The sequence below is a fragment of the Bufo bufo genome, chromosome 4, assembly GCF_905171765.1.
Source record: "Bufo bufo chromosome 4, aBufBuf1.1, whole genome shotgun sequence".
In the NCBI taxonomy this organism is placed as follows: Eukaryota; Metazoa; Chordata; class Amphibia; order Anura; family Bufonidae; genus Bufo; species Bufo bufo.
The window spans coordinates 328733647-328755800 of record NC_053392.1 but is presented as its reverse complement, the minus strand read 5'-3'; the positions used below and the strand labels follow the sequence as shown (position 1 = coordinate 328755800).

Genomic DNA, 22154 nt, shown 5'->3' with positions numbered 1-22154 from the left:
TCCCTAGTGCCTTCTGACGTCTCTCCCTGCACTAAGATGCTGTGAAATGATTCCTCTCTATTCTTTCCTGGCACTTAAAAATCGTTTTTTTCTGTCTTTTTTTTTCCACAATCGTATTTCCAATTGCCGTCCCTAGCGCCTTCACACGTCTGTCCCTGCTCTCTGAAAACTGAAAAATGTCTGACTCTATAGGTCTGTGACATCACAGGGCTGGCTGGATGCTGATTGGCTGCATGCAGGCATGTCAATCTGGGTCATCCCACCTTCCCAGAGTTCCTTGCCCCATGTCCTCTGTCCTCACACATGTAGCCAACATTTTAGGAAAAATGTGATTTGTTGCCACGAAGCGTAAGGAAATTTGCATTCGTTGCGAATCGAATATTTCTTAAAATTCAAAACGAATTCCATTTTGTCAGATTCGATTCGCTCATCTCTAATGTACACCATTGATGCATATCAGAATGCATAATTGTGCAGATTTATGGATCTCAATCCACAAGATTGAAATACCTTAAAAAACTAAATAGTAATTCAAATATACATAATGGCGAATACACGCTACTGCCAAACAGGACTCAAATGACCGACCACAGCATTAAAAAATAAATAAATTAAAAATATATATCCAAAAGTTATGCATGATGAAATGATATATAACACTAATTACAGAAACAATTACATTAAAAAAAATATAAAAATTGAAAATAAGGAGTATGCAGATCCGAGAACGTTTATAAGAAAGACGAAAGGACTCATTAAGACCATTCGAACTTCCAAATCCACTTACATTCCAATTGGGCAAGTCTCCTTGAAATGTCCCCACCTCGCATGTTTTTCAATACACAATCTATAGCCCGAACCTTCAGGCCTATCGGATCACAACAATGATGGAGTTTAAAATGTCTGGCGACCGGTTTCAATTTGGACTCATCTCTTTCATCACGGGCAGATGTACTATCACTAACATGCTCCCGTACACTGATCTTCATCTCTCTTGTTGTAAGGCCCACGTATATTTTCAAACATGGGCATGCCGCATAATACACGACTGCTGTACTGGAGCATGTCAGATGATGAGTAATTCAAAAAATCTTCTCACCAGTAGTATCTGAAAATTCCGTGGCCCTCACCATATTAGGACAGGCTATACACTTTCCACAGGGTGCGAAACCCCACTTAGGTTTCCCAATCTTTCCTGAAAGATCAGAGGAATATGTTTCATATAAAAACTGTTCACCAAATAATCCTTCAGATTCTTGCCACCAAAGATGGACCCGAAGTGGCATATCGTGCAACAACTGGATCTGTTAATAAGACCGTCCAGAATTTCTCCAAACAGGCTCTCATTTCATGCCATCTCGAATGAAAGTTTGTAATAAACCTTACATTATCATCCTCCGATTTCTCTTTTTTGGAGTAATGTAGATCAAAACGGGTACATGACTTTGCCCTTTTATATGCCGCCTTAATGGATCGCTGACTATATCCCCTACTGGTAAAGCGTTGCCTCAGTTCCTCCACACGTTCTTCAAATATATCATCAGTGGAACATATCCTGCGCACCCGCAAGAACTGTCTAACTGGAATAGATCTAATCATCTGTGGGGGATAAGATGAAGAAGCATGTAAGTATGAGTTTACTGCAGCCGGTTTCCTAAAAATGTTAGTCACAATGGAGCCATCAACCACCCTCCAGAGTTGTACATCCAGAAAGTCCATGATGTTCCTATCACACTTAAAGGTAAGTCTGATGTTCTTGGTGTTGTCATTTAGTACTGCAACAAATTCCTGTAACTGCCGTATATAGCCCTGCCAGATCAAAAATACATCATCGATGTACTGTGCCCCAAAAATGGCGCAGTCCATCAATGGGTGTCGATCTGACAGAAACAGGTCCTTCTCTCACAGCCCCAGGAACAAATTAGCGTAAGAGGGCTCACATGGTGCTCCCATCGCCATCCCCTTGAGCTGCAGGTAGAAGGACCCATCAAAAATGAAACAATTGTGCATCAGGACAAACTCCAATAAATTAATCAAAAATTTCTTTTTGCCATAATTTGCATTTTCCCTTTCTAGAAAGTGTTCAACAGCCTGGATTCCATCCTGGTATCTGATGCTGGTGTACAGTGACTCAACGTCACATGTCACCAGCATCAAGTTCTCCTCTAGATGGATCCCATCGATCTTACGTAAGAAATCGGTGGTATCCTGAATAAAGGATGGTAAGTTAGCTACCTGTAATGACCGGCGTCACGCAAAGGGAGGGAAATGGGAAGGCCCTGTCCAAGGGAGAGGGAAAGGTGGTGACCCCTGACTCACCTTGCGGCTGGCACCTGACTGCCCTGACGTCCCTAGACGGGTTCCTCACCCGTACGCCGATCACGTGCCTAGCCCCTGGCTTTCCCTAAGATGAGACCTATGTAGTGAACGGGGCAGTGGGATCACTAGTCCGCACCACTGACACTAAGAGGAAAACACCAAGGAGAGGACAGACAATACAGACAAACATATAATCCCAGATGGGCGACAACAGCAGACCACGAAGGCCCAACAGGGATCCGGAGAGTAACGTACTGGAACAACAACCAGGGAACACAGTTACACAGCTCCAGTGGGTCAGTATAGAAGTCCAAGCAGGAAGCTCTATATCTGGCAACCAGAGAAGGTGGGAGAGGGGAATATAAGGAGGTTGGGAGTGTTGGACAAGAAACAGCCGAGCAGAAGGAGCTACGGATCCCTGAGTGAGCCAAAAAGGGTTGCAAGGCAAACCCAGAAAGCTACCATAAAGAAACAGCACAATCTTTCTACATAGAGCGCGCAGCCACCCGCTGCGACTTCCTGACCCCGGGTATAACGGAGTCAGGCGTGGCTCTTGACACCCTCGTGACAGTACCCCCCTCTCTACGAGGGGCCTCCGGACACTCAGGACTAGGTCTCTTAGGATGAGAGGCATGAAAAGCCCGAACTAACCTGTCGGCGTTTACCTCAGACGCTGGAACCCACATTCTTTCCTCGGGACCGTAACCCCTCCAATGCACCAGATATTGAAGAGAGCGGCGGACCCGACGAGAATCAACAATTTTGGATATTTGAAACTCTAGATTACCATCCACAACAACAGGAGGGGGTGGCAGCGGTGACGGTTCTAGAAGTGGAACATATTTCTTGAGTAACGACTTATGGAAGACGTTATGGATTTTAAAAGTCTGAGGTAGCTCCAGGCGAAAAGCCACGGGATTAATGATGGCTACTATTTTGTAAGGGCCAACGAACCTAGGACCCAGTTTCCAAGAGGGAACCTTTAATTTAATATTCCTAGTAGACAACCACACAGTCATTCACTCCTAGGTCCGGACCTGGCGACCGTCGCTTATCAGCCAGGCATTTATATTTACCTCCCATATTTTTCAAGTTAGCTTGCACCTTCTGCCATACCGATGAAAGAGATGATGAAAACTGTTCCTCTTCGGGAACCCCAGAAGACCCCCCCTCTTTGAAAGTACAGAATTGGGGATGAAAACCATATGCACCAAGAAATGGTGACTTACCAGTAGATTCCTGACGGCGATTATTTATGGCAAACTCGGCTAATGGTAAATATGATGACCACACCTCTTGGTTTTCAGACACAAAACATCTTAGATATGTCTCAAGGTTCTGGTTGGTACGCTCAGTCTGTCCATTCGACTGAGGATGGAAAGCTGAGGAAAAGGACTAGTGTACCCCCAAACGGGAACAAAAAGCTTTCCAAAACTTAGAAATAAACTGGGTTCCCCGATCCGAAACAACATCGGAAGGGACCCCGTGAAGCTTCACGATTTCACTCATGAATACCTGATCAAGAGTCTTAGCATTAGGTAGTGCGGGTAACGCAATGAAGTGTGCCATTTTGCTAAACCTGTCCACTACTACCAAGATAACTGTTTTACCCGCAGACAAAGGTAAGTCAGTGATAAAATCCATTGACAGATGTGTCCATGGCCTATTGGGAATGACAAGTGGCAATAAAGACCCTGCAGGACGTGTATGAGAGACTTTCGCGCGCGCACAAGTAAAACAAGAAGACACAAAATCCATTACATCCTGACGCAACCTTGGCCACCAAAAACGACGAGACAATAGCTCCAAGGTTGCTTTACTACCCGGGTGCCCAGCAAGTGCCGAATTATGATGTTCCTTTAATAATTCGAGACGCAGGTTCAACGGTACAAACAATTTCTCTGAGAGGCAAGAGACCGGGGCGTCCCCCTGGGCCTCTAACACTTTCCCCTCCAGAACAAAGTGTACCGCAGAGACAACCACTCCTCTTTGTAGAATGGGTACCGGATCACTCACATTACCCCCTCCAGGGAAACAACGAGATAATGCATCTGCCTTGGTTTTTTTTGCCCCAGGACGATAGGTAATAACAAAGTTAAAATTGGTAAAAAATAGCGACCACCTAGCTTGTCTAGGGGTGAGACGCTTAGCTGATTCGAGGTACAGAAGGTTTTTGTGGTCCGTAGTCACAGTGACGGAATGGACTGCCCCCTCTAAAAAGTGACGCCATTCTTCAAACGCTAGTTTAATAGCTAATAGTTCCCTATTGCCAATATCATAGTTCTTTTCTGCTGCAGATAGTTTTTTAGAAAAGAAAGCACAAGGACGCCATTTGCCAGGAGACGGACCCTGAGACAGCACCGCCCCCACTCCCACCTCTGACGCATCAACTTCAACAATAAAAGGCTGGGAGACATCAGGTTGGATTAGTACAGGTGCCGAGGTAAACCTCTCTTTTAGAGAGGAAAAAGCAATTTTAGTGGCGTCAGACCATTTAGAAAAATCAGTCCCCTTCCTAGTCATGTCAGTAAGGGGTTTTACAATCACCGAATAATTTTTAATGAATTTTCTATAGAAATTTGCGAAGCCCAAGAACTGTTGCAGTGCTTTGAGGTTCTCAGGAAGATCCCAATCTAAAATTGCCTGGACCTTCCTAGGATCCATACGGAAACCTGAAGCAGATAATAAATAACCTAGGAACTGTATTTCCTGAACGGCGAAGACACACTTTTCAATTTTAGCATATAATTTATTCGTCCGTAGGACCTGCAGTACCTGTCTGACATGCACCTCATGTGTTTTCAGATCAGACGAATAAATTAAAATATCATCTAGGTATATCACCACAAACCTGCCGATAAGATGACTAAAAATGGCATTAACGAAATGTTGGAAGACAGCAGGAGCATTGGTCAGACCGAAAGGCATGACTAGATTTTCATAATGCCCCTCAGGGGTGTTAAAAGCTGTCTTCCACTCATCCCCTTCCTTAATACGAATCAGATTGTAGGCCCCCCTAAGATCAAGTTTGGAGAACTACCTAGCACCCGCAATCTGATTAAACAGGTCAGGAATGAGAGGAAGAGGGTATGGGTCTCGGATGGTTATCCGGTTTAATTCGCGAAAATCTATGCAAGGACGCAGGCCCCCATCTTTTTTTTTAACGAAGAAAAACCCTGCAGCCACGGGTGAAGAAGAGGGTCTGATGTGTCCCTTAGCCAAGCTCTCGGAGATATAATCTTTCATGGCTTGTCTCTCTGGACCCGAAAGATTATATAACCTGGTCTTGGGTAATTTTGCACCGGGAATAAGGTTAACCGGGCAATCATAAGTACGGTGAGGTGGTAACTTCTGACAACCCTTTTCAGAAAAAACTTCCTCAAAGTCTGAAACAAATGTAGCTATGGAGGCGACTAAGCAATGGAGGCGACTAAGCAATTGCTATTTAAGCAATTTTCTCTGCAATGCTCACTCCACTCCAATATCTCCCTGGCCTGCCAATCCACCACTGGATTGTGCGCTACCAACCAGGGAAGACCCAACACCACCGGAGTGGGAAGCCCCTCCAGAACATAACATGAAAGCAACTCGTTATGGTGGTCCCCTACCCGAAGGTGTAAGTTATGGACAATGTGAGTGAGGTTTCTCTGAGAGAGAGGAACAGAATCAATAGCGAATATGGGAATAGGTCTCTGTAGCGTACAGAGAGACAAACCCATAGTGTGGGCAAAATGGGCATCTATCAAATTTACTCCTGCTCCACTGTCTAGAAAAAAAGAAATAGTCTCCATCTTAACGCCAAAAACAACAACCGCTGGCATCACAAATTGAGATGTTCGTATGGAGGAAACGTATACCCCCCGGCTGACATCCTCTACACAGCCTGGGGTTAGTAGTTTTCCGACGGTCTTTTGTTTTTGAGGAAGGAAGGACAGACATTAATAAAATGACCCCTCTCCCCACAGAAAAAGCAAACCCCACGCCTACGGCGAGCCTCAGGAGGATGGACCTGACGAGTAGTTCCTCCTAGCTGCATAGGCTCGTCTAAGTCCGTACAGACTAACTGCTGCTTGGGAGGGGTTACCAATTGCTCCGGTTTTTTCAATCTGTCCCTAAGGCGTCTATCTATTCTGACAGCAAGGGACATAACCGCATCAAGGGAAAAGGGAGTCTCATACAGCGCAAGCGCATCCTTAATCCTTTCGGATAACCCAGAGCAGAACTGACTCCTGAGAGCCGGGTCGTTCCACTGGGTATCCGTAGCCCACCTACGGAACTCTGAGCAATACTCCTCTACTGGCCGCTCTCCCTGTAGGAGTCTCCGTAATTTTGATTCAGCCAGTGCGACTTGGTCAGGGTCGTCATATATGAGACCCAAGGCCCCAAAAAATTCATCCACTGACCGGAGAGCCTGGGAATCAGCGGGTAAAGAGAACGCCCAGGATTGCGGGTCCCCCTGCAGCAGGGAAATAACAACCCCCACCCGCTGTTCTTCATTACCAGAGGAGTAAGGGCGCAACTTAAAATATAATTTACAGGCCTCACGGAACGTCACAAATTTGTACCTTCCCCCAGAAAATCTGTCAGGAAGAGCAACCTTGGGTTCCGCAACAACCTGGTTACCTGTAGCAACCGCTGGGCTTGCGGTCTGTTGTAATTGCTGCTGTTGCTGGAGGACCGACGCCTTCAATCCTGCCACCTTCAAAGACAGGCCTTGAAGTTGCTTTGACAAAGCAGCAATTGGATCCATACTGGATTCTAAGTAGGTAGAAAGAAAAAAAAATTTTTTTTTTTTTTTACCTACACAAAATAAGGGCCAGATATAATGTAATGACCGGCGTCATGCAAAGGGAGGGAAATGGGAAGGCCCTGTCCAAGGGAGAGGGAAAGGTGGTGACCCCTGACTCACCTTGCGGCTGGCACCTGACTGCCCTGACGTCCCTAGACTGGTTCCTCATACGCCGATCATGTGCCTAAACCCTGGCTTTCCCTAAGATGAGCCCTATGTAGTGAACGGGGCGGTGGGATCACTAGTCCGCACCACTGACACTAAGAGGAAAACACCAAGGAGAGGACAGACAATACAGACAAACATATAATCCCAGATGGGCGACAACAGCAGACCACGAAGGCCCAACAGGGATCCGGAGGGTAACGTACTGGAACAACAACTAGGGAACACAGTTACACAGCTCCAGTGGGTCAGTATAGAAGTCCAAGCAGGAAGCTCTATATCTGGCAACCAGAGAAGGTGGGAGAGGGGAATATAAGGAGGTTGAGAGTGCTGGACAAGAAACAGCTGAGGAGAAGGAGCTACGGATCCCTGAGTGAGCCAAAAAGGGTTGCAAGGCAAACCCAGAAAGCTACCATAAAGAAACAGCACAATCTTTCTACATAGAGCGCGCAGCCACCCGCTGCGACTTCCTGACCCCGGGTATAACGGAGTCAGGCATGGCTCTTGACACCCTCGTGACACTACCATGCCCTTGAGCTGTGAATACAGGTAGCATCCAACCCTCTCAGTAAAACTGCCACTCCCAGAGATGATGGGCCTGGAGGTACCTTGTCATTCTTGTGAATTTTTGGTAGGAGATAAAGTGTTGGTATTGTAGGTTCTCTCACAATCAAAGCGTCATGTAAGGATTTGGAAATTCAAGGCTTGCTCCAAAAAGTTCTGCATGCTGGCCTCAAAGGAAGACAGTGGATTGAATGTTGTTTTCTTATAACAATCTCTCTCCCTTAGTTGTCTATAGGCCTCCTTCTCATACATTCAGTGGGGCAACACTACGATGTTACCCCCCCTTATCCAAGGGTTTAAAGACAACATCTGGCAATTTTGACAGATTTTTCAAACTCAAACGTTGCGATCTTGAAAAATTATCCTTCGATATAATTGTAGGGATAGTGGTAAATTCCTTGGAGACCAGCTTCTCAAACAAATCAATAGGAGGGCATAAGGAAAGTGGAGGAAAACTCTTGGACTTACATCTAATTGATCGGGGTATCTCAATCTCCCCAACCTGTTGGCCTTCTTCCAACAGTTCTTCAATAGAGATGTCGCAAACATAAAATTTTCCGTTCGCGAATGGCGAACGCGAGCTTCCGCGAATGTTCGCGAACGGGCGAACCGGGTGAACCGCCATAGACTTCAATAGACAGGCAAATTTTAAGACCCACAGGGACTCTTTCTGGCCACAATAGTGATGGAAAAGTTGTTTCAAGGGGACTAACACCTGGACTGTGGCATGCCGGAGGGGGATCCATGGCAAAACTCCCATGGAAAATTACGTAGTTGACGCAGAGTGTGGTAAGTTGAATTCGCAATGCGATTAATATAACCTGCATTAATCGCATTGCAAATTCAACTTAGAGCTAAGTTCCTTAATGGTGGTATTGCTAGAATTGACGAATATAATGAATATAGCACTATATTCTCAATCTTTGTTATATTCTAGCAATACAACCATTAGGAACCCAGCTCTAAGTTAAAATTCGCAATGCGATTAATATAACCTGTATTAATCGCATTGCGATTACAACTTAGATCTGAGTTCCTAATGGTTGTATTGCTAGAATTGACGAATAAAACGAATATAGCACTATATTCTCAATCTTTGTTATATTCTAGCAATACAACCATTAGGAACCCAGCTCTAAGTTGAATTCACAATGCGATTAATATAACCTGTATTAGGCTGAGTTCACACGAGCGTGTCCGGATACGGTCCGGATACGTTGCGGCAAACCCGCGTGAGTAGCTACCCAATTTCAGTCAGTTTTGACTGCGATTGCGTTCCGTTCAGTTTTTATCGCGCGGGTGCAATGCGTTTTGCGCGCGCGTGATAAAAAACTGACTGTGGTACCCAGACACGAACTTCTTCACAGAAGTTCAGGTTTGGGTTTGGTGTTGTGTAGATTACAACTTAGATCTGAGTTCCTAATGGTTGTATTGCTAGATTTGAAGAATATAGCACTATATTCTCAATCTTCGTTATATTCTAGCAATTCAACCATTAGGAACCCAGCTCTAAGTTGAATTTGCAATGCGATTAATATAAACTGTATTAATCGCATTGCGATTACAACTTAGTCAAATTTGTGACACTGCAGCTTTAGAATGAATCTAAGATAGATGCTGTCCTTGCTTTTTGATAGGAGGTGGGAGGGTCTGGGAGGGAGCTATGTTCGCCGGGAACTGTTCGCTGCCGAATAGTTCGGGACATCTCTATTCTTCAAGAGTTCGCACAGCCTCCCATTCCTCACTGGTGATAAAATAATCTGAATCTTCCTCCTTATGGTGCCACCTTTAAAAAAGTAAAGAACGAGCAAATATATGCAAGTCCTTTATTGCTGTAAAATGATCAAAGTGGGCACAAGGGGAGAAAGTTAAACCCTTTTCAAGAACTGATATGTCCGAGGGGGACAGCACATAATTCTAAAGGTTGATTACCTTCAAAAAATCTTGTTGTGTGTCTCTATTCCTCCCAAGAAAGTTCCTCCTCTTCCCCCCAGATGTGCCACCGGGAGACACCTTCCTCTTATATGATGATGTAGATTTCATCATCCTACTTGCGGATTTCAGATTATCCGAAATTGAAGAGGACACTGACTGCAGTAAACTCCTACCTACATGCTTCTTCATCTCATACCCCACAGATGATTAGATCTATCCCAGTTTGACAGTTCTTGCAGGCGCACAGGATATGTTCCACTGATGATATATTTGAAGAACGTGCGGAGGAACTGAGGCAACAATTTACCAGTAGGGGATATAGTCAGCGGTCCATTAAGGCGGCATATAAAATGGCAAAGTTATGTACCTGTTTTGATCTACTTTACTCCAAGAAAGAGAAATCGGAGGATGATAAAGTAAGGTTTATTACTAACTTTCATTCGAGGTGGCATGAAATGAGAGCCTGTTTGGAGAAATTCTGGTCGGTCTTATTAACAGATCCGGTTGTTGCACGATATGCCACTTTGGGTCCGTCTTTGGTGGCAAGAAGATCTAGGAATCTGAAGGATTATTTGGTGAACAGTTTTTATACGAAACATATTCCTCTGATCTTTCCCGGGATCGGGAAACCTAAGTGGGGGTTCGCACCCTTTGGAAACTGTATAGCCTGTCCTAATATGATGAGAGCCACAGAATTTTCAGATACTACTGGCTAGAAGATTTTTCGAATTACTCACCGTCTGACATGCTCCAGTACAGCAGTCGTGTATTATAAGGCATGCCCATGTTTGAAAATATATGTGGGCCTTACAACAAGATAGTTGAAGATCAGAGTACGGGAGCATGTTCATGATATTACATCTGCCCGTGATGAAAGAGATAAGTCCAAATTCAAACCGGTCACCAGACATTTTAAACTTCATCATTTTAAGGAGACTTGCCCAATTGAAATGTAAGTGGATTTGGAAGTTCAACACACTGCGCCCGAATGGTCTTAATGAGTCCTCTGGCTTTTCGTCTTTCTTATAAACGTTCTCGGATCTGCATACTCCTTACTTTCAATTTTTATAATTTTTTTATGTAATTGTTTCTGTAATTAGTGTTATATATAATTTCATCACGCATAACTTTTGGGCATACATTTTTTTTATTTTTTATGCTGTGGTCGGTCATTTAAGTCCTGTTTGGCAGTAGAGTGTATTCGCCATTATGTATATTTGAATTACTATTTAGTTTTTTTCAGGTATTTCAATCTTGTGGATTGAGATTCATAAATCTGCACAATTATGCATTCTGATATGCATCAATGGTGTTCATACTATATAATGGGTAACACACATAACATATAACACACATGATTGTAATTGTTTATTGTTGTTCACATAGATGAATTATCCATTCATTACTAATTCATACACTATTGGTCATGCACTTTTCACTGGTCTTGTCACTTAATGGTCTAATTTTTATTTATTATGTATTTAAATTTTTTATATTTTCATCCTTCACTTTTCATTATTTTAGTTTTTTCATCATTATTAGTATTATTTACACTAATTTTTATTATCACGTTGTTTCACTAGGGTTTAATAATTTTTCATGGTTTTATTATTAATTTATACATATAAGGTTGTATCATGGTGTAATAATAATATTTTTAAAATTAATTATGTGGTCCATTCATTGTATATTTCAATTCATGATTGCAGTAGTAATGGGATTGATGTATTCACTTTTATGAATTTTTTAATCATAATCACTTTTTTTTTTTTAGGTAATCCAATCATGTGGTATTTCGATTCATACATTTACACTTCTTAATATACGTCTCAATTATTGTACAATTTATATACACATTATATATATAGTATTCATATATCTATACACATTTTTTACATACATTATAATTCACATATATTTGTAATTGGTTATGTTTAATAATCACTCATATCATTACATCTACTTATGCACTATAATCATGTACTATCAATTAGTCACATATCATTATTGTATTGTAATTCATCATTTTCTTGTCATGTTTTCTTCACCAGGGTATGTGCAATTTTGCTGTAATTATATGTGCATGTTTGGCGCAGCTACTGTTAGAAAAAAAAACGAATATTGCAATTTAATTTGCCTATTATTTATATTGATTGCATTATATGTTTCTATGGGGATGCATTGGGCCTGAGCATGCGTATTTTTGTGCCTGATGCCAGCGGCATTCTTGCGATCGTAGTATCGCAGGATCACCGATGTTATCATGTGGCTTTATGCGTGATTATGTAACACTATCTTCACATCACTCGAGACATCGCGTCACAGTGGCGCGACCCTGTGCTTCTCTATTGAGCCCATACAATGGTGTTAATAATATTAATCACAGTTCATTGCGCTCTATTATTGGCCGAATGGGATATTTAACATGTGCCCCCTGGTGATGACGCCACCCCCAGACGAATGTTCGCCAAAACGCACGTCGGGGCTGGCGCCATCCCGGAGGAAGCACATAATGGGTAACTGATTCTCTGTTATACTATTTTGCACTCTGCACTTGCACTTTATTGTTCATCTATATGTGGATATTGTATTGAATCACTACCCCTGTGTCTTCCTCCTGTGCATGTCGCCTTTCTTTGTACATATTCTCTATGTATGAATTATTTCTTATGTATTGTTATAATAAAATGTATTTATATTTTATGCGGCCTGGTAGTTTTTTGATAGGCCCTTTGTAGTAAATTTACCATAGGCATATGTGTAATTGTATTTACCGTATTTTTCGCTTTATAAGACGCACTTTTCCCACCCCAATAGTGGGGGGAAAATGGCAGTGCGTCTTATAAAGCGAACACTGCCATGTTTACTTTGCTGACGCTGATACATCGCAAGCCGCAATGTATCAGAGGGGTGGGAGGAGGGGATGGAGGCTGGCAACACTCGCGGCGGGGCCCGATGCAGTCACTGTACTGTAATACATCGGACCCCGCTCACGGTAATTATCACATGTAAAGTCTATAATCTTCAAGCAGTGTCTCTGCTTTAAACTAGGGCAATCCTCTGTAGTGCAACTCACTATGAAAGCGACAGGCAGAGCGGCAGCGTAACCTCGCGATTCTCACTCATTCATGGGAAGGAAGTTGGAGGAGCATTAATGAGTGAGAATCGCGAGGTTACGCTGCCGCTCTGCCTGCCGCTTTCATAGTGAGTTGCACTACAGAGGATTGCCCTAGTTTAAAGCAGAGACACTGCTTGAAGATTATAGACTTTACATATGAAAACGGCTTCATTACACTCTGCTTTCTTCTATACCAGTACTCACTATGAAAGCAGCGGTCCTGCCGGCGCGTGACGTCACTCACTCGGTCATGCTCCTCCCACTTCATTAATGAAGCTGGCAGGAGCGTGACTGACTGAGTGAGTGACGTCACGTGCTGGCCGGACTGCTGCTTTTATAGTGAGTACTGGTATAGAAGAAAGCAGAGCCATTAAAAGATTTTACATATAAAGTCTACTGTGTGCCCTGTGGTGTAATGGGGGTCACTATTCACACAGGGACAATATACTGTGACACATGATACTGTGACCAGCATAAGATCATCTTATGCTGGTCACAGTATCATATGTGTCACAGTATATTGTCCCTGTGTGAATAGTGACCCCCATTACATAAGATGCTATATATGATGCTACATCCCCCGTAGTAGTGCGTCACCCAAAGGTCCCCCATAACAGTGCGTCACCCACAGGTCCCCCCATAACAGTGCGTCACCCACAGGTCCCCCCATAACAGTGCGTCACCCACAGGTCCCCCCATAACAGTGCGTCACCCACAGGTCCCCCCATAACAGTGCGTCACCCACAGGTCCCCCCATAACAGTGCGTCACCCACAGGTCCCCCCATAACAGTGCGTCACCCACAGGTCCCCCCATAACAGTGCGTCACCCACAGGTCCCCCCATAACAGTGCGTCATCCACAGACCACCATTAGTTCAAAACCCCTCCAAAAGCACACCATTAGTTCAAAACCCCTCCAAAAGCACACCTTTTGGTTCAAATTTTTTTTTTCTTATTTTCCTCCTCAAAAATCTAGGTGCGTCTTATCATCAGGTGCGTCTTATAAAGCGAAAAATACGGTATATGGTTTTCATACATGTGAGCATTGGCTCCAATTTAAAGTTTTTATTGGTTCAAGGTTATCTGGTGATATTTGATTGGCTGGGCTGTCCAACCAATTAACCACTCATATAAGCCACAATAACTATGTTATTGTAATATGAATATCTTTTTAATTTACATTACAATATCCCAAAAAGCTAATTGTAAGTTGAAAGTATTTCTAGTGTCCAGGACAAGAACAATCTTGCTGTATGTGTTTCTAGCTCTAAAAAGATTGCCTAGGGCAAGTGCATCAATTTAATGAAGGCCTTTAGATCAAGGATGGGTTTCCAGCATCTACCGTTAAGACCTCACGCACACTACTGTATGTATTTTGTGGATCCGCAAATCCTGTCAGTCAGATACTGCCAATATTGCATCCACATTTTTTGTACACTCATTGACTGCATTTTGCGGCCAAGTATAGGACATGGATCATATATGTGTTTTCCGCATCCATATATTTGTTCTGCAAACATATAGAATATGTCAGTAAAATGGGCCCTCAAAAAAATTTGAACATGGACCACATCTATATTTTGCGGCCTAAAAAGAATAAAATCTCAAAATATTAAGGAATTTAAAAACAAAAGTAAAATGTTAGATAACACAAATTGCAGCAGTCTTGTCTGGTATTGCAGCATGGGACTTTCTTCTAGAACTCTCAACCTATTCACAAGATAAAAAACTGATCACTGGTGTCCTAACCATTTACTAGAACATGAGTCCCGACATATGCGATCCTCCTCCCTCATATGACTACAATGAGGAGGAGTCTGAATGGAGCAATGTCACACATTATCGACTGACAATGCTTTTGCATTTGCTATGAATAGGTGACAAATGTATTTGGTGGGAAAATCCCATGAAAGGGGTACTCCAAGACTGAAATCCCCTTTTCATATGTGCAGGCAGGGTGCAGAGGTTAAAAAGAATACTCACCTGTCACCGCCAATCCGAACTCAGCACCAAATTATTTTATCCTCTTGAAGGACTGGAAGCAGAGAAGAGCAGAGCTAAGTGCTAAAACTGGAGCTCCTATCATAGAGTAGTCTTCTAATTTCAATGCCTCATTCTGCCTGCCCATATGAAAAAGGGTTCCCAATCTTGCAGAACGTCTTAAGTAAAATAAAACAAAATGTATTTATATTTTACAAAAATAAAATATTTGTCTAGTAGATTTAGCATGCAGTGTAATGTCAGAGCTGGCATAAGTCAAACATATCAAATGTTTATCATAAAAGCGTAATTTAATTCAAGACATAATTAAGCAATAGACATAAAGCTATACATGCAGATATACAGTGGATATAAAAAGGCTACAGTTTGCTTTTCAGTGGTACAGTTTATAGATCACATTAAAGGTGAAATGATTTATCTTTGTCATTATTTTACAGCACAGAAACCTGACATTTTAACAGGGGTATGTAGACTTTTATATCCACGGTATGTAAAAAAAAAAAAAATATATAATATTATTTTTCCACAGCAGACCTGTGCTTTCCTTACCTCTCAATGAAATTGCTGTGATTTGTATCCTGTAGTGGACCTTTTTCATAAATCTGCTTCCCTCAAAAATACACTATTTACATTAAAGATATCAACATGTGGTCCAGTACTATTGCATCCTGGAGTAAAATAGCTGAACTGTGATTCTTTTATCGAAAAGGCTAGAGCACAGTAGTAAGGAACAATACAGGAGTTGAAGTGCTAGGCTTTGTTATTCACAGTACAAAAGACAAGTTAAGAAAAGGGAATAAAGTTCGTGAAAATCGTTTTGACTAAACTTATACACGTTTACAAAAATCCAAGAGATCCAAAGACAATCTGAAATATATCACGGTAAGATAGCAAGTTTATTAATTTAGTTTACACATAATTAGTAGTGTTGAAGCTGACAAAGTGGAATTCCATCCAAGGTTTAGGAAAAATTCTATTCACACCGAATCCGAATGTCCTCATGCTTTGTGGTTACGAATCGATTTTTCCTAAAATTAAGGCTACACGTGTTATAAAGTGAAAGTAAGAAGTCTGGGAACAAGAGATCACCCATAATGCCATGCAGACAGCCAATCAGCAGCTAGCCAGCCACTGTGATGTCACAGTTTTAAAAAGCCCTCATCCTGCCCGGCCTCTGCCATTTTACTGTGAACTGAGTGTAGGGAGAGATATGACAGTTGCTAGGGACAGGGATTAAGAAAGCCTTGAATTGTGAAATATTGGATAGGGAGAGTTCAGGGACAGCTCAGGGAGATCATAGGGAGAATATTTACACAGTATAGAAAGAACATAGAGAGAGTGCAGAGACTAATTAAACAGTTTCCCCCTTGGTTAATAGATAAGCAAGTCTATAACAACTTGATTCAAGATGAAAAAGCTGACTAATACTACTACTATTGTGGTGTCCATATTGTTTTATACATATAGAATTCTATTACACCTTTATTCTGTAATCAGGGTGAAACAGTGCTCCATTTTTTTCAGTTATTTTGTTTTCCACCTTGTTTTTATACATAAGGGATTCCATTAGGCCTTCATTCTGTAATTGGGGTGAAAAAGCAGGCTAATACTACTGCTATAGGGGTGTCCACATTGTTTTATACATAAGTAATTCCATTGTGCCTTGATTCTGTAATTGGGGGAAAAAAAGCAAAATTTTTTCAGTTATTTGGTTTTCCACCTTGTTTTATAGATAAGTAATTCAGTTAGGCCTTGAAAAAGTGCTCTAATACTACTGCTATTCGGGTGTCCACATTGTGTTATAAATAAGTCATATAATTCAAATAGTCTAGTTGCCTAGACTAATAAACTCCCGTTTCTGGTCAACTTAAAACATAACGTTTATTTATTTTCTATTAAAAGTAATATAATATAAAGCGGGAGAACAAAGGAAAACTTTAAAATCCTAGGTATAAATAAGTCATTCTATAATGCCTTGATTCTGTAATTGGGGTAAAAAAGTGGTCTAATACTACTGCTATTTTACACTTACTGTTACTGTTACAGTATGTCTGAAAGACAGGTGCCAGGGTCCTCCAAGGGAATAGGCAATGGCAAAAATGTTTCTGAAGCTGGCAGAAGTAGCAGCAGAAAAAGGGGGTGGTAGCAGCAGTCGCAGCTAAAGACAAGAGCTGCCAGTTTCATCCAGCAGCCATGTTTTTACCAGCAACCCAGTTGTCCTTGAATGGTTGACTTGACCTTCAACATGAACTCAACTGACATCAGACACCCACAGCAATGAGTCAGTGGGTTTCTCTGACACAAAGGTTAGTTTGCATAGCCCAGGAACAATCTTGGTGCCCCCACCTTTCCTGAACTGACTTTCTTTTTCTTCTCCTTCTACTCGGGAAGTATTGTATGCTGATGGCTCTGCTCCACTTTTAAGCAATGACGGGCTTATTGAGGACAATCAGCAGCTATTACCCAGCCCAGATCTGGAGGAGAGATCTGTTGCTTCCTCCTGTACACTGGCAAATTACGACAATTAAGGGTCGTTTGGGAGAAGGTATTGCGAGTGGTCAGGGATATGGCCATGAGACTGGTGAGGGTGACATCAGTTATGTGCCGACAGTAATGGATGATGTTGTAGCCGATCGCACGGGGAAGCCAGGTGAAGAGATGGCTTCATATTAATCATCAGGGGATGAGGGTGGCAGCTTGCCCATAAGACAGCTGCAGGGTGGCAGCATGCGGCTGAGCCAGCAGGGTGTAAGTGTGGCCGTGAGCCAGCAGGGTGGAATAATTGTGAGGTCTGGAGCCCTGAATAGACCATCTGCTACTCAGGAGCCTACCTGTCTGAAAACAATTAGGGGGCACAGCTTCATAGAGGCAGTGGCAGGCAGTCAGCACGGAGGGGGTAAAATGCAATTTTCGCCACTTTGGGAATTTTTCCCCGGAGAACGTCAGCATGGCCGTGTGTAGAATCTGTGGGCAAAAAGTAAAGCATGGCCAAGATGTCAATGTTGGCACCACAGCCCTGTGTCAACACATGGAGCGTCACCACAAAGTGGCCTGGAAAACCATGGAGCTAATGATGATGATGAGGAGGACATTCACTCACAAGCAATGTATACAGAAATGGGTGGTTTTTCTGCACAAGTGACAGGAGAGGAGCAGGAGGAGGATGAGGAGCTAGATGAGGAAAATCAAGCAGATTACCCCGACAGACTATAGCAGGATGCAGTGGAGATGGAGGCAGGAAGTCCCTTGCGCAAATGGCCAGATGCATGCTGAGTTGCTTGCATAGTGACAGCTGTTTTATTACCATTCAGCAGAGGAATAACTACTGGCTCTCCACCATGTTATATCCTCACTACTGCTCTAAAATGGGGACCTTTTATCCACCCGCTGAGAGGGAGGATAAACTGAACTACTATCTAGACATCCTATGTAGTCAGATGGCCGTTGCCTATGTGTTCCATCACCCATCCTCACACAGGTCTGACTGGGGGGTCCCCTCTGCACCCATGCTTCACTTTCATGACTGCTGGAGGGGGGATGAAAGGAGCAGCACCAGCTCCATAAGCAGCAACTTAAGTCTTAAGTCTCTAATGAGCACTTTTCTTCACCTGTCTACTGAAGAAACCACCCACCAGCAGCAGGACATAGAGCATAACCTAAACCAGCAGGTAGTAGCATATCTAGATTGCACCCTGCCACCCCAGATCCAAGATCCCTTAGACTACTTGGCAGCCAAACATGATTTGTGGTGGCAACTGGCCGAGTTTGCCCTGGAGAAGCTTTCATGCCCAGCCAGTAGTGTGGCGTCAGAGCATGTGGTTAGAGCAGCAGGGGGCATAGTTACCCCAAAGAGAACTTGCTTTTCAACAAAAAATGTTGAGACTAAACTTTGTAAAGATAAATCAGGCATGGATCAGCCAGGATTTCCACATGCCAGTGCCTGATACATCAGACTAGATAATTCTGGCAGCCCATTACTTCTGGCCATTTGTTTCAGCTGCTATTCTGATTCTGCCACCTGCTTGATGCCACACACCTGCTGCCTCTTCTGCCATCTTCTACTACTGCCACTATCTTGTGCTATTACTGTTACTGCTGTTGACCCCCACCTCCCCACTCTGGGACAGGACCACTATTGTGACTCATTATGCTGTTGCTACCCTCACCATTCTGTGACTAGGCAATTATGTTGACTGCTCAAGCTGTCCCGAATGAGGTATAGGAGGAAACACCAAACTGACAACCAGGAGGGAAAGGAAAAACCACTACGCCTGAGCGCTAGGGACAGGAAAAGGTCACCACCTAGTAATTCTACTCCTGACCCTGACTCCTAACCTATGGACACCCCTTGAAGGTAGAAATGCCCATACCCTGGAACCTGGAGACCATAGCGAGCACTAAGAATATTGTCAGGGCTGAGGCAACCCGTTCCTTCCTCGATGAAGGAACAGGCATCTCCCTGAGGCCTAGTAACAACAAGCAAGGAAGAGAAAACAAAACACAAACAAACGCAACACTTAACTTCTGTAGTGATGGACGAGCAGGAACACCAGAGACGACCTCACACCAGCTTAGCCAAACTCAAATGAAGCTATCAACCGCACAGTCAGAAGGATAGGGCAACACTAAATAGGGTAGAGTAATAAGTGCTAAGCTACACCTGAAACAGGGGATGAGATCACAAACAAACACTGAATAAAGAGTAATCAAAGAGGCTGTTAGATTCCTCCATGCTCCGCCAGTCTCCTTGATCTCTTGACATCTGTTACAGAAGGGACCGTGACACAAGCTGTTGCCACCCTCACCACTCTGTGATGGGGCCACTAATGTCCCTGTTTAGTCTTGCTGACATCACTGTTTATTTTACCGTTATTCTGATCTGAAAAACCAAAAAAGGGGGTCAGTCAGCACATACCAAACCGCAGAAGCACATTGCTAAGGCAGGGAACAACATTGAAAGACAGAAACATGCAATGCGACAATTAACTGCAATATAGAGTACAAAATTGCATAATAATAACAAGTGCTACACTATAAGTGCGAGATACTTGGCAAATCGTTTTGTACTAAATTATTTGAGCCCGTCTGCCGAGCGTCAAGGCGATCTCTGTTAGACGGGTTCCTACGCTAAATTCTACCTGTTAGGCGCCATAACGGCTACCATACACTTCAGGGAGTGAGGTTCCACATACCTACGATAATTTTACCTGTTAGGTGCCATGACGGCTACCATACACTTCAGGGAGTGTAGGTTACACAGCAGGCCCACTCCACGACATCACCGGCGCCAAATGGCTACCAAGGATTGCAGTGAGAGTCCACAAACTATCCCACTCCTGGTGCCATGGCTTCAGTGAGTGAAGGGGAGCAGGCCTGACTATGTACTAACACTAATTAAAATCAGCCTATAGGGCAGACAGGGTGGTTAGGAGTGCATGACTGAGGAGGCAGCCACACCTCCAGTACAAACTGCAAAGAAAAACCAAAAAAGGGGGTCAGTCAGCACATACCAAACCGCAGAAGCACATTGCTAAGGCAGGGAACAACATTGAAAGACAGAAACATGCAATGCGACAATTAACTGCAATATAGAGTACAAAATTGCATAATAATAACAAGTGCTACACTATAAGTGCGAGATACTTGGCAAATCGTTTTGTACAAAATTATTTGAGCCCGTCTGCCGAGCGTCAAGGCGATCTCTGTTAGACGGGTTCCTACGCTAAATTCTACCTGTTAGGCGCCATAACGGCTACCATACACTTCAGGGAGTGAGGTTCCACATACCTACGATAATTTTACCTGTTAGGTGCCATGACGGCTACCATACACTTCAGGGAGTGTAGGTTACACAGCAGGCCCACTCCACGACATCACCGGCGCCAAATGGCTACCAAGGATTGCAGTGAGAGTCCACAAACTATCCCACTCCTGGTGCCATGGATTCAGTGAGTGAAGGGGAGCAGGCCTGACTATGTACTAACACTAATTAAAATCAGCCTATAGGGCAGACAGGGTGGTTAGGAGTGCATGACTGAGGAGGCAGATGAATCAAAAAGTCAGATGAATCAAAAAATGAAAAACACAGCAGATCCTGTCTTTGGAGTATCCATAAGTACTCTATCACACGGTTAGTTTTTTGCATCAGGATTTGATCATGATTTGGAAGCCCAAAGAAGGAGCGGGTACAAAACATAGAAGACATGCAAATATTCCCATCACGTGTCATCTCTGTTTTGGACTCAACAATTTGGACTGACCAATTAATGAGCGTTTGCGGGTGAATGCTCAAAAGACAGGATCCGTTTTTTTGGGATAGTTCTTCTGGTGGATCAGAAGAATGGACCCACAACTTATGTCATGGGCCCACAACTTATATCAGTGTGTAACAGAACAGGTTCTCTAGCATCTATGTGGAATCAGCAGATGGTGTAAAAAGAGAGCTCTCTTTCACTGTATAGCAGGATCTTGGGCCACTGCATGGTTAAGTATATTATACCTGAAGCTAACATTGACCTGTAAGGCTGAGTTCACACTTCAGTTATTTGGTCAGTTTTTGACCTGTAAGTGACCAAATAAGTGAAGTGTGAAATGAGTCTAAGAGTGATGCCTGTCACCTTCCTGTCATTCTGACGCACGGTAACTGTTTCGCTACCATAGTGGACTAGGTATGCATGTTTTTGCATTGCACAGTGATGTACACCAAGATACACTCTTCCTGCAGGCCAGGAAATAGCTGATTTAAAATGCGCTTCGTGACAAATAAATTTGGATCAAATCAAAATTTTTGGGAAAAATTTGGAGAAGTACCTAAATCAAATTTTTGAAAATTTAGCTCATCTCCAGCGATTATAGATAGATTAGAACCCTTGCAGCATTGCAATCTCAGACATACATGCAAACATATCTGGAACTGAAAGCATGTTGTTCATAGACAAATATGAAGACATTACAACATAGAAACATGGTTACATAGCCTGGACCCCATGTGGATTTAGGGTACCGGAAACACAACGTTTACAGACACACATGCAAACATGCCTGGAACTCCCGTGAAACCAGAAGCATGGCATGCACAGACAGATCAATACAAAAACACATTAATGAATAGCCAGGGTGACCACACAAGTCAGGGTAAGTAACAAAGAAAGACACAGGTCAGGAGATCAAACACCCTACACCCTGAACTCAGTCATATCGCACACAGGTCTAATTAGCAGGGTGATTAAGGCACCTGATCACTGGATATTTAAACAAGCTCAA

General features: G+C 43.1%; 1 long non-coding RNA gene across 1 annotated transcript; it reads left to right on the top strand.

Annotated features, from left to right (window-relative positions):
• The first annotated feature begins 268 nt into the window (after positions 1 to 268).
• On the top strand, positions 269 to 21486 carry LOC120996960. Its single transcript, XR_005778000.1, has 3 exons — positions 269 to 438; positions 9995 to 10001; positions 21477 to 21486. It is a non-coding gene; the product is annotated as an uncharacterized LOC120996960 (long non-coding RNA).
• The last annotated feature ends 668 nt before the right edge of the window (positions 21487 to 22154 follow it).